Source organism: Aedes aegypti, chromosome 2 (genome assembly GCF_002204515.2).
Source record: "Aedes aegypti strain LVP_AGWG chromosome 2, AaegL5.0 Primary Assembly, whole genome shotgun sequence".
Lineage (NCBI taxonomy): Eukaryota > Metazoa > Arthropoda > Insecta > Diptera > Culicidae > Aedes > Aedes aegypti.
Genome location: NC_035108.1, coordinates 195,728,199 through 195,739,594, shown reverse-complemented (window position 1 = coordinate 195,739,594; position 11,396 = coordinate 195,728,199). Strand labels below are relative to the sequence as shown.

Sequence of the window (11,396 nt, the reverse complement as noted above, 5' to 3'; positions counted from 1 at the left end):
GCCGGGGTACGAGCTACCTTGAGAAAGATCGGGTAACCAACCCCGGCGGGAACTTTGGTCGTATGCTGACAAGGAGCGTCTGTACTCCATGTTTGAAGTGGCTTACAACAGCGCCTGTTCCCCATGGCAGGGCGGCTGATCATCGTCCGAGTGTCAGAGAAGAACTCTGAGCTAAACTGCGTACTATGGTCCTCCGAATATTTAGGGGGAATGTTCCTCCGGAAATCTAGGGGGCTGGTTTCAGGCCCTGCAAACCAGCCGTAAAAAAGATCAAGTAACGAATAATCCACGAGCGAATACGAACCAGGACAATCGGCGAAGACCACAGCGACGTCTAGCGATTGGAAGCTCGGTACGTGGAACTGTAAATCTCTCAATTTTATCGGGAGCACACGCATACTCGCCTACTTGCCGACGTGCTGAAGAACCGCGGATTCGGCATCGTAGCGTTGCATGAAGTGTTTTGAAAGGAATCAATGGTGCGAACGTTTAGGGTAACCATACCATCTACCAGAGCTACGGCAACACACACGTGCTGGGAACAGCTTTTATAGTGATGGATGATTTGCAGAGGCGCGTAATCGGGTGGTGGCTGATCAATGAGAGAATGTGCAAGTTGAGGCTCAAAGGCCGGTTCTTCAACTTCAGCATAATAAACGTGCACAGCCCTCACTCCGGAAGCACTGATGATGATAAAGACGCTTTTTAGGCGCAGCTCGAACGCGAGTACGACAGCCTTCCAGACCGACAAACAAATCGACCACGTTCTGATTGATTGATGGCTCTTCTCCGATATTATTGACTTCAGGACCTGGCGCTAACATCGACTCTGACCACTATCTGGTGATGGTTAAACTGCACCCAAAACGCTAACATCAACTCTGACCACTATTGGGTGATGCTTAAACCACAGACAAACAGACGTCACACTCTCATCGCTGTCCATCGACCAACTTTTTAACGATTGATTCAAATTTTGGGTAGGTGACCAATCGACCACCCGCAGCGCTCGCGTCGTTTTTGTTCGTGTTTGAAGTTTTCACACTCCCGCGACCTGTTGGTCCATCGGCCAACTACAGTGTTTTTAGCATTGGGCGTACATGATTTCGCGATTATGATTTTGATCGAGATTTGTTCTAAGTGTGACGTCTGTTTCTCTGTGGTTAAACTGCACCCAAAACCCTCCGTTGTTAACAACGTATGGTACCGACGGCCACCCCGGTATGACCTAGAGCGGCTTCAGTAACCGGATGTCGTAACTTTGTACGTGCAGCACCTCGACACTGCATTACCGGAAAAGGGTGAGCTAGAGAAGCCCCTCTTGAGGACTGCAGGACAACAGTGAGGAGACGTAGACAGATTCTGGAAAAGAAGAATGCAGCGCGGGCGGTCATGCTGCATCAAGACCTCGCAAAACGTGGAACGTTATAGACAGAAACGACAACAGCAAACCCGTTTTTTGGCAGAGAAAACGCCGCCTGTAGGAGACGGAGTGCGTAGAGATGGAACAGCTGTGCCGGACTCAAGAAACACGTAACCAACGCATCCCGCAACGGCTTCGTGCCTCGAGCCGAGATGTGCAGGGAGAGAGTTATGGAAAATCATGAACGAGAACAGCTTTCCCGCGAAGCTCACAAGACTGATAAGAGCAACGATGGAAGATGTGCAAAATTGTGTGAAGGTTTCAGGCGAACATTCCAGTTCGTTTGGATCCCGCAGGGGACTACCATAAGGTGATGGACTTTCATGCCTGTTGTTCAATATAGCGCTAGAAGGTGTTATGCCCGATTCTCCGGACTCATCAGCCGGGGTACGATTTTTACGAGATGCAGTCAACTTGTTTGCTTCGCGGATGAGATGGACATTGTTTGCCGAACATTTAAAAAGGTGGCAAACCTGTGCAAAGGCCTGAAACGCGAGGCAGCAAAAGTTGGACTGGTGATGAATGCGACCAAGATAAAGTACATGCTAGTAGGTGGGTTCGAGCGCGAGAGGGCTCACCTAGGTAGCAGTGTTACGATAGACGGGGATATGTTCGAGTTGGTCGACGAGTTCGTCTACCTTGCTGACGGCTGACAATAACGTGAGCCGTAAAATAATGAGGCGCATCATCAGTTGAAGACCGCCCTACTATGGCCTCCACAAGAAGCTGCGGTCAAAACGATTCCAACCCGCACCAAATGTGCCATGTACAAAACGCTCATAAGGACAATAGTCCTCGACGGGCATGAAACGTGGACGATGCTCGAGGAGGACTTGCTAGTACTTGAAGCCTTCGAACGCCGGGTGCTTAAGACGATCTTTGGCGGTGTGCAGAAAACGTTGTGTGGCAGTGAAGGACGAACCACGAGCTCGATCAACTCTACGGCGATCCCGGTATCCAAAAGGTGGCCAAGGTTGGAAAGCGATAGGCATGGCATGTTACAAGAATGCCGGACAGCAACCCTGCAAAGATGCTGTTCGCATCAAATCCGGTTGGTACAAGAAGGCGTTGAGCGCAGCGAGCTAGGTGGCCGTATTGATTTGGCGTGCGTGGGATAGAACCGAGGATGGAGAGATGCAGCCACGGACCGAGTATTGTAGCATGAAAATGTTGATTTAGTGTTATCTGTTTAGATGTTAACTAAATAGATGCCTAATTTTCACATTTTGACCTTGAAATAGTACATGTTCTTCAGCAATTCAGTTGCACAAAATGTAACTCAATATTTGATAATACCCAAGCATGCTCTTATGGCACAGTCGAGAAACATTTCTCACGAATAGTTTCAAAGGCTGAAGTGGGAATCATTGACACTATGTGTCATGAACCTCATAAATCGTACAACCAAGATCTTGAAATGAATTAGTTGCTTTAAAATGTCATTTATTACATCTAGAAAAAGATGTGCTGCTTTTGCCAGCATAATTTGGTATTAAATACTAAAGCTAGGTATGCTGTTCCGCTCAAGAAAAGTAAAAATTTCTGCCCAAGAAATGGTCAAGAAATTTCTTACAGTGAGCTCCATTTGAATTGACATTTCTTTTCAACTGCGTACTGCGATCAAAGAAAAATGCGTTTCTTGAGCATTTCTTGCAAGAATTTAACCACGCATCGAGATCTGCGATTACTTTTCTGTTTAAATGCATACTTCGCTTATCACAATAACAATTTTGCTATGAATTTATTATTCAATACCTACTCAATAACTTATTGAACTTTTGAGAACACTTAACAACGTTTTGTTATGCATATAGTATTAATATACCGTCGTTGGGGTTGACAATGGGTCAAAAAAGGATATGTACGATTTATTTATTGAATAACTTTCGCAATTTAACTCCAATAAACTTCAAATTTGGTGTATATGTACTTTGATGGTACTTTAACAACTGTCCAAAAAAATTTAGAAAAATATTTATTCACTGCGGTACTATAAGTGAATGAAAAATGGCCCAATCTCACCCCATAGAGGGGGTGACATTGGGTCACTATAATTGAAATAACTTGTTTTTGAGAATATGATTACAAAGCCATTCATAGCTAAAAAATATTGATGAAATATGATGCAAACAAGACTAAAAAAACATCAAAGAAGTTTCACAAGTATCATAAACCAACTTAAGAAAACGAATATACCGAAAAATTGAAGAGCTTTGAGAAAAAATATGTAAACCCAACATTTGTCATTAAGTTTACATAAATTTTCTTGTTTTTTTTTCCTCAAATTGTCTTCAAAGTCTCATCCCCATTGCCATAAAGTCTATTAAGTTTCCCTAAAGGTGCACTGAAACAGTGATTATTTTAAACCATCGCAAATAGTTAAATTTCGATGCGACATTCCACGATCAATACATTTCAGACAGATGTTGACGTCATAATCCCAGTATTTCAGCGATCCTACTCATTTGTACTTCCGTGAGATGTTTCTATAATATGAAAACACTGATAAATAATTAAATTAAAAAAAAAAAAAACAATTGATAAAATTTTACGATGTTGCTGCGCACGAAACACAGTTTCTGGCTTGAGAAGTTGTCAAAATGCGTTGTATTGTTATTCAATGCATGGAATACTCAAGTAGACTTGTTTGATGTTTCACAGATGCTGTATTTAGAAATAATCAACACATATGAATGAAAAAAAGCATCCGGCACCGTAAAATATCAAAAAAGTGGACTTGCAATTTCATTTACTATCGTTCTTGCTTGACCCAATCTCACCCCCATTTTTAATGTTTTAGACACCGTACCGAAAAAAATGAAATTTTTGTGGAAAAATCAAATACATTCCGAAAAATGCGTGTGAAGTGTAATGAAAAGACTTTCAACCTCCTACTAATATAACGACAGAGGTTAAAGTACATGCGTGATACTTTGCACAGGGGAAATTTAATGTTGTAAATTTTATCTAGTTTCAACATACAAGTTTATTGATATAGTAAACAAAGGCTACTATTTCTAAAAATGTATATTGTGATGAATTACGAGTAATAATATGTTCCCTAACATATGAATTATTAATTTTAGTAATATCAGCATTATTAGCTGAAATATTTCATAAATCATATTTTTCCGTTTTGACCCAATCTCAGCCCCCAGACCCATTGTCACCCCCATCGACGGTACTTCAGTTTGTTATTGTGCAGGTGTTGTTTATATAAATATTTGGTCATTATTTTCGGTATTTTGTCTCTTATACCACTTTATGAAGAGCAAGCGTATGCTGGTATCTCTTAAAAATGCTTTCTGATAAGGGAATCTCTATAGAATCCTGATGAATTTACTCTTACAACGTTATTAACCCCTCTACCGGCAGCTTCATTTTTTACCGCAAAATTAAAATTCAAATCGTTATAACTTTTTTGTTTTTCAATATTTTTGCACCATTTTTTCACAAGCTTTCAAAAATCTCTTCTAGTTTTAGGATCTGTGTCGATATTGATCATTGGTCATCTTGTTTTGAAGATATTCCAAAATTCCTTGGGGGACCGACCCGTAACTAGAACCCCCCGTTAATTTCTCAGGCTACAGAATTTTAATCGTATTCGGATATTCACTCTTCGGAACAATACATTAATGAGAGTATGTTGTGAAAAAATGAAACAATTTGGTGCAGCCGTCTTTAAGTAATGGCCATTTAGGTTTCTGGAACCACGCTGGCCAAATAGAGATCTTAAAAACTTCAAAAAACATCATATCGTAATTTTCAGATATCTCCAAGAATACTGAACCGATTTGTATGATTTTTTCAGAGAAGCTCCTTATTATCTGGCATTATATAGCCAACATTTTATTTTTTTGATAAATTGATCAAAAACAAAATGGCCGCCAAAGACATTTTATATGGAAAATGTCGGTCCCCCAAGGAACATCGGAATATCTTTCAAACCAGATGACCAATAATTGACATCGACATGGATTTCTAAACTAGAAGAGTTTTTTGAGAATTTGTGAAAAAATGGTGCAAAAATATTGAAAAACAAAAAAGTTATAACGATTTGAATATTTATTTTGCGGTAAAAAATGAAGCTGCCGGTAGAGGGGTTAAGTGCCTCATTGTTTTTTTATTATTATTTCTTTATTAGTATCATTCCAAACATTACATTCATTTTTTATATCTAGGTGTTTTGTGTTATTAGACAACACTATCATTCTAATTTGGTAAAACAAATTTAAGATTTTATTAACATTTTGTTAACAACATATTACATTTCATTTGCCGTAGCATTTCAGCATTTTTACAGGTGAGGTGATTTCACCTGCTTATAAGAGAAAAAAACACGTTTTTAATTTACTTAACCTAACTTAATCTAAATATATAACGCATTAATTGTGGCAATAGAAGGTTGTAACGATTTTTGCCTGAAATTATTAATTATTTTATTTGACATTTGTTTCAATGTTTCAACATTGGATATTCTATGTAACTCATTGATACTATACCAGGAAGGAAGCTTCAAGGCTCCTGATTGGTCTTTTTTGCTTTTAATTGGCCTTTTTTTTATTCTTCTACTTGGTATTTTTTCCGACATGCAATTTTCAGACTCTCAATCGCTCTAGCCCTCATACTGATTTAGTGAAAAATCTATCATTACTACTATTTTACCGGTACTACATATACTGACTACTGCAGAACCGTAAATGCGATACTTAACAAAAGTGGTCGGTAATTGCAACCTTCATAGCTTTGTACGGTTCCATGGGTGTTGCATTATTAAACGAACTGTACAAATTCAATCCTCCACTGCATTATTCTTTATGTGATTAAACCTGATTCATGATTGCTGGAGATAGTGCAGAAAATATAGTATAGTGCCCAATGTTCTGGGCATTAAGGTGAAATATTCAAATTCCCACCAAACTACAGTAGTCAGCTTAGGGCAAGCTGCAAAGTTCCTCTTCAACGGAGAATAGATACGTGCGTTCACGCGTGCCAGGAGTAGTTTTACGAACGAACCACTTCGTCGTCTCTTTGCCACACAAAGTCCAACCCATTCCGATAGAGAGGATAGACTATCGGTTATATTGGAAAATGCAACGCCCGGAGCCGATTGCAACCAGATTTCGTAAATAAGCAAACAAATCAAGCAGTGCAAGAGAAAGAATTCCACACTTCGTGGCCGGCCGGCCGCTTTCCTCCGGGATGGCCTGTTCATAAAGACAGTATCGAAAAAAATCAGCAACATCCAAGATGCTTGTTTTACAGTTAAACGCTCCGTCATCATAATCATCGTCCTCATCAAAACTTCAAAAGCAGTTTTTCTGTTAAAAACTGAAAGTTGTTTGATGAAAATGTGGTCACTGTGTTTCGGTTGGAGAATAGAATACAGAGAAAAAATTTCCCTGCAAATTTTCGTGATTTTGAAAGAAAAAACTGTTTTGAAAAATTCCGAAATCAATGACGGATCCTGCCCCCTTAAGATAAGGAAGTAGGATTCTCAAAAAGATTAAGATTCGTCCACCCTCTCCATTTAAAAAAAAATTGCACTAAAAATAAGAATAATATCAATTATATCTATTATAAACCACTAAAAACAGATTTAAACATTCTCATCGGAAGCTACCAAAAATTGTATTATTTGAACATTGATGATTAATGTTTTTTTCATTAAAATAATTTCGCCATATGATAGTAAACCTGTAAGTGAAAGAAAATCTGCCACCAAAATAGTGTAATAAGTTTGAAGATCGACCCAACATTTCTGGGACAGTCAAAAATATTGATAATTACTTTTCGATACAGTCTAGCTTACAAAGGTAAGTATGCTGGCAGTTGCACAAGTGAACAAACACAATCCCATGAACCATCGCTTTGCGATCCAGCGAAAATAAAGCTTCGAAGATGGAGTGTTTTCTTTGCCCTATCCTATGGATCGAAACGTGGCCTGGCGCTTCGCGATGTAGGGCCTTCCATTAACCATGCTTATAGGGACTGCCAAACAAAATAAACACACCCAAATCGGTAATGTAGTGGACCCATTTAGGATCGATTAGTAATCAACACTGGTGTAAAGTGATATCAAATGGCAGTCGTTCTTCTCCAAAGATGAAGCAGAACGCCATTAATGGAGCACACAAACGCATTAAAGCAGAACTTGCTGACAGGTTTAAAGTTGTTAAAGACTTTTGATTGGAAAATCTTCCTATTCTTCTGTGGCATTTTTGTTTTCAGATGTTGTTCTGAACATTCATTAGATTTTTCCTTGATCTCCAATAAAAAATCAGTTATTTGAGGGCCTATGCTGATCTTCTATCAATAGATTGTTCATATAGGGCTTTTTGGAGATAGAAGCCCTTGAACCATTGACGCACGGTCTAAGGTTTTCCCACCTGTACCTAGTGTACCTAGTTCCCGAATTGTTATCAATATGTAGTTATCTTCTCATAAAATAAACATACTTTCAGCAAAATAGTTAATACCCATGTTCGCATAATCGACGTAAGCCCAATATGTGCAAACTGCATTTTTTCATTGATATGCATTCTTTACCTAATAAATAATACAGTCGTTGGACATGCCAAAAGCTTTTATTTGTTCAGAAATGTTTGAACTATTGACTGTTTAACGATAAACTTGCGACGATCGACGCGCCACCATATTTCATATAACGGAGGTTATTAGAACTAACTTGGAGGTGATGATTTGGCAATTTGGAGGTTAAAATCCCCTCCAAACACTAACTTCTCTGTGTCCGTGCTAACACGCTTGCATGCAAGGTTTCGTGGAACGTACTCACGGTTTGTAGCTTACTATGTACGTCGACGATGAAGTCGACTGGATGCCGATGGTCGCTCGAGGGATGCTGACGCTTCGACGACTTTCACGGTTGCTCACGAGGTTCACAGGCACTTCTCGGGCTAGTGATCCAACTTCCGAAGCTTGATGGATGGAAATGGGCTTGGAGTGCGTTGGTGACGGTCGCTACTCCCTTCCGGCTTCGAGCCACCGGGCGAACTTTGGCGCCAGAACGCAGATGGATGCGTGACGCAAGGTGGTGCGGAGCAAGCTTCTCGGTCTCCTTTTTGTGCGATGTACGTGCGGTTTCTATTTTTAGGGCGAGAAAGCCGTAGCTCACGCTTGGCTTTGGCGACACTATTAGCACATATAAACAAAAATTGTTGGAGTAAAATTAATAAAAATGTAAACATCATCAACAAAATCATAATAATAAACTAAAATGAGGCACCATTAGTAGTTTCTGAAGTATAGTAGGGGAATAACTGACATTTTAGCCCCCCAAAGTGATTTTTTCTCAAAATATTCAATAATAACATGTTTTTCGGCTTATTAAGTACCGTTTTACATATCTACAGTTATGTACGCATCCTGCAACCTCTCGATAACTTGAGCCCCAGTACACGCAGACGTCAGCAAAGTACGCGCTAGCCGAAACCCATCGTTAGTACCAAACACGTGGAGACATCAGCGATCCACTTACCAGCCAACGGTCAGCCACAGGTACGCTGATGTTGCAACCCACATCCGGCCACCGCTATTGCATCAGCCAGGAGGAATCCGAGGAGTCAGCAGTTCGTCGCCTGCCAAGGAACAAAGGCCAGTCGACGCCACTTAATCGATCCCGCTGAGCCAGCAGTTACTAGTCCAGGTGACAGGTTTAGAGATAGGTAAATTCAGACAGGAAAGTCAGTTAAGATTGTGAGTTAGGAGCGACAAGTCGCAGTGTAGTGTTTTTTAAAAATCTTCAATGATGATCAAGACATGAGTGGCGCAGTCGTCCGGAGCACTCTACGGTGCTGAAGAAACCTGACTATTTAAGAACCAAGTGCAGTGTGAAAGCCCAATCCGTGGCGTTTTACATACATTTAGTGACATTCTCAAATTAGTGTCCAATCCGTGACACCAAACGTGCCGGAAAGTAAGTGAGTGCAAAAGTGAAGGCCCAAACGCAATAAAAGCGGAACGGCAACGGAAAGCGGAACCGGTTCGCCAGCATGAATTATGACATGCTTGTCGATTCAGCGTTGGTTCGCTGACAGCTCAGTCGAGATGGTGGGATTCTTGCTGGCGAACCGGTTCCACATTCCGTTGCCGTTCCGCTATCATTGCGTTTGGGCCTTGATTCTGTTCGCGATCTCGTGAAGCAGGACGCAGCTTACCAACCATCCCTCGACACGTAGGCGACTCGACCAAATCCAAAACATGGAGCAGAAGCTCAGTACACCAGATTCTGTTTTTGCACGGGGGATGCGTACCGTGCAAAAAAAGTTTTCAGTTCAAAATTTCAAAAACCGTGCAAAAAAAGTAACACCATTTCTCGACGTTTCATGCAAAAATAAGGTTTTGGCGGAAAAAAATGTATGGAAACTTTTTTTGCACGGCCGTGTAAAAAAAATCCGTGCAAAAACAGAATCGGGTGTAATCTACTCCAGCAACAACAACAGTTGCAACAATTACAGCGACAGGCTCCCGTAGCGGAAAGCCGTCGAACGGATTTCTTTAGAATGGATCATTGAAGGTAGTTTTTGCAAGTACTCACCGCATCAAAACAAAGGCACCACTGTATATGGGATTTAACATTGTGACAGCATTGTTGTTCTGTCAAACACACAAGGCTACGACGGCGCTATCTATGCTTTTCATAGCGGCCGTTTTGGCTATTTTAATGATCCATTCCGGACCCCATCAGAATGATACCATCATTTGAAGGGAACAAAAGACAGCTTAGTCACTGGCTGGAAACAGCACGACGTGCTTTAAATTTATGCCAACCACACGTTGCACCTGACCTATATGCCATGTACGAGCAGGCGGTGATCAACAAAATCGAGGGTAAAGCCCGCGATATGATATGTGTGAATGGAAACCCGACTACTTTCGACGAAGTAGCGGATATTCTACACAATGTTCATAGTGATCGCAATACAATTGCAACTTACCAAACACAATTATGGTCATTAAAAATGACCGAATCATTACATTTATATTACAAACGCACTAAAGAAATCATGGTAAACATGAAATCTTTAGCTAGACAAAACCATACTTACGCGACCCATTGGGAAGCAATAAATCAATTTTTGGAACAAGAATGCTTGGCGGCATTTATAAATGGCCTGAGTAAACCTTACTTTGGCTATGCTCAAACAGCGCAACCCGCTGATTTGGAGGATGCATACGCTTTTCTATGTAGATTCCAAAACGCGGAGAAAACAAAATCACAAACGCAAGCTGCATAGAGCTTAGTGACATTTGAACACACGTAGACTAGCATACACTCGTCATACACAGTTTGTTTTTGTTTTCCTCAAAAAAAACTTGCACACCCTTTCCAGACTCATTAAAATGCATATGGAAATATTACCCAATTTGAAAAATTTACACCCGGATTCTGGGTGTTTTTCGAGACAGAGTGCATATTGTTTTCCTTTAAGGTTCACAACTACTTCTACACTTGGGCACCCATACCATTGGGCGTGATAACCACTATACGATCAACAACCACATACCAGTAAATATGTTAAACCATAACAAACCATTTAATAAACAATCAGACACTCAACCTACAATGCGATACAAGGCAGCATCTGATAGAAATAAAACGACACCGATGGAAGTTGACCCATCGCTACGCTCAAATAGAATATACACGCTAACTTCGAAATACCCATTAATGAGTACTTTCGTACCCATTTCAAAGTAAAGTGGTTCAACTCATTTGATGGGTACACTGTAAACTCGACATTACCCTTTAATGTGGAAAAAATACCCATTTTTTCTTTTTATATGGAAATGTCAAAATAAAGAGTACTTTCAAATTTTGAATAAAGGGTATTTTTCTCCCATTTAAAAGTTCAAAGCATTTACCCATTAAAGGGTGAAAAATTTCTTGAAGTTTGGGGAAGTGATACAGATTAATCATTCATGGTCTTGAAGCGAGAAAGTAATGGAAAGA

General features: G+C 40.3%; 1 long non-coding RNA gene across 2 annotated transcripts; it reads right to left on the bottom strand.

The window, feature by feature from the left end:
• Positions 1-8,537: 8,537 nt before the first annotated feature.
• LOC110675483 lies at positions 8,538-10,607 on the bottom strand. 2 transcript variants are annotated; one of them, XR_002499529.1, is made up of 3 exons: positions 10,573-10,607; positions 8,922-9,080; positions 8,538-8,575 (listed from the first exon to the last, which is right to left on the bottom strand). It is a non-coding gene; the product is annotated as an uncharacterized LOC110675483 (long non-coding RNA). The 2 variants fall into 2 exon arrangements; XR_002499530.1 differs by lacking the exon at positions 10,573-10,607 and adding an exon at positions 9,981-10,019.
• Between the last annotated feature and the right edge of the window lie 789 nt (positions 10,608-11,396).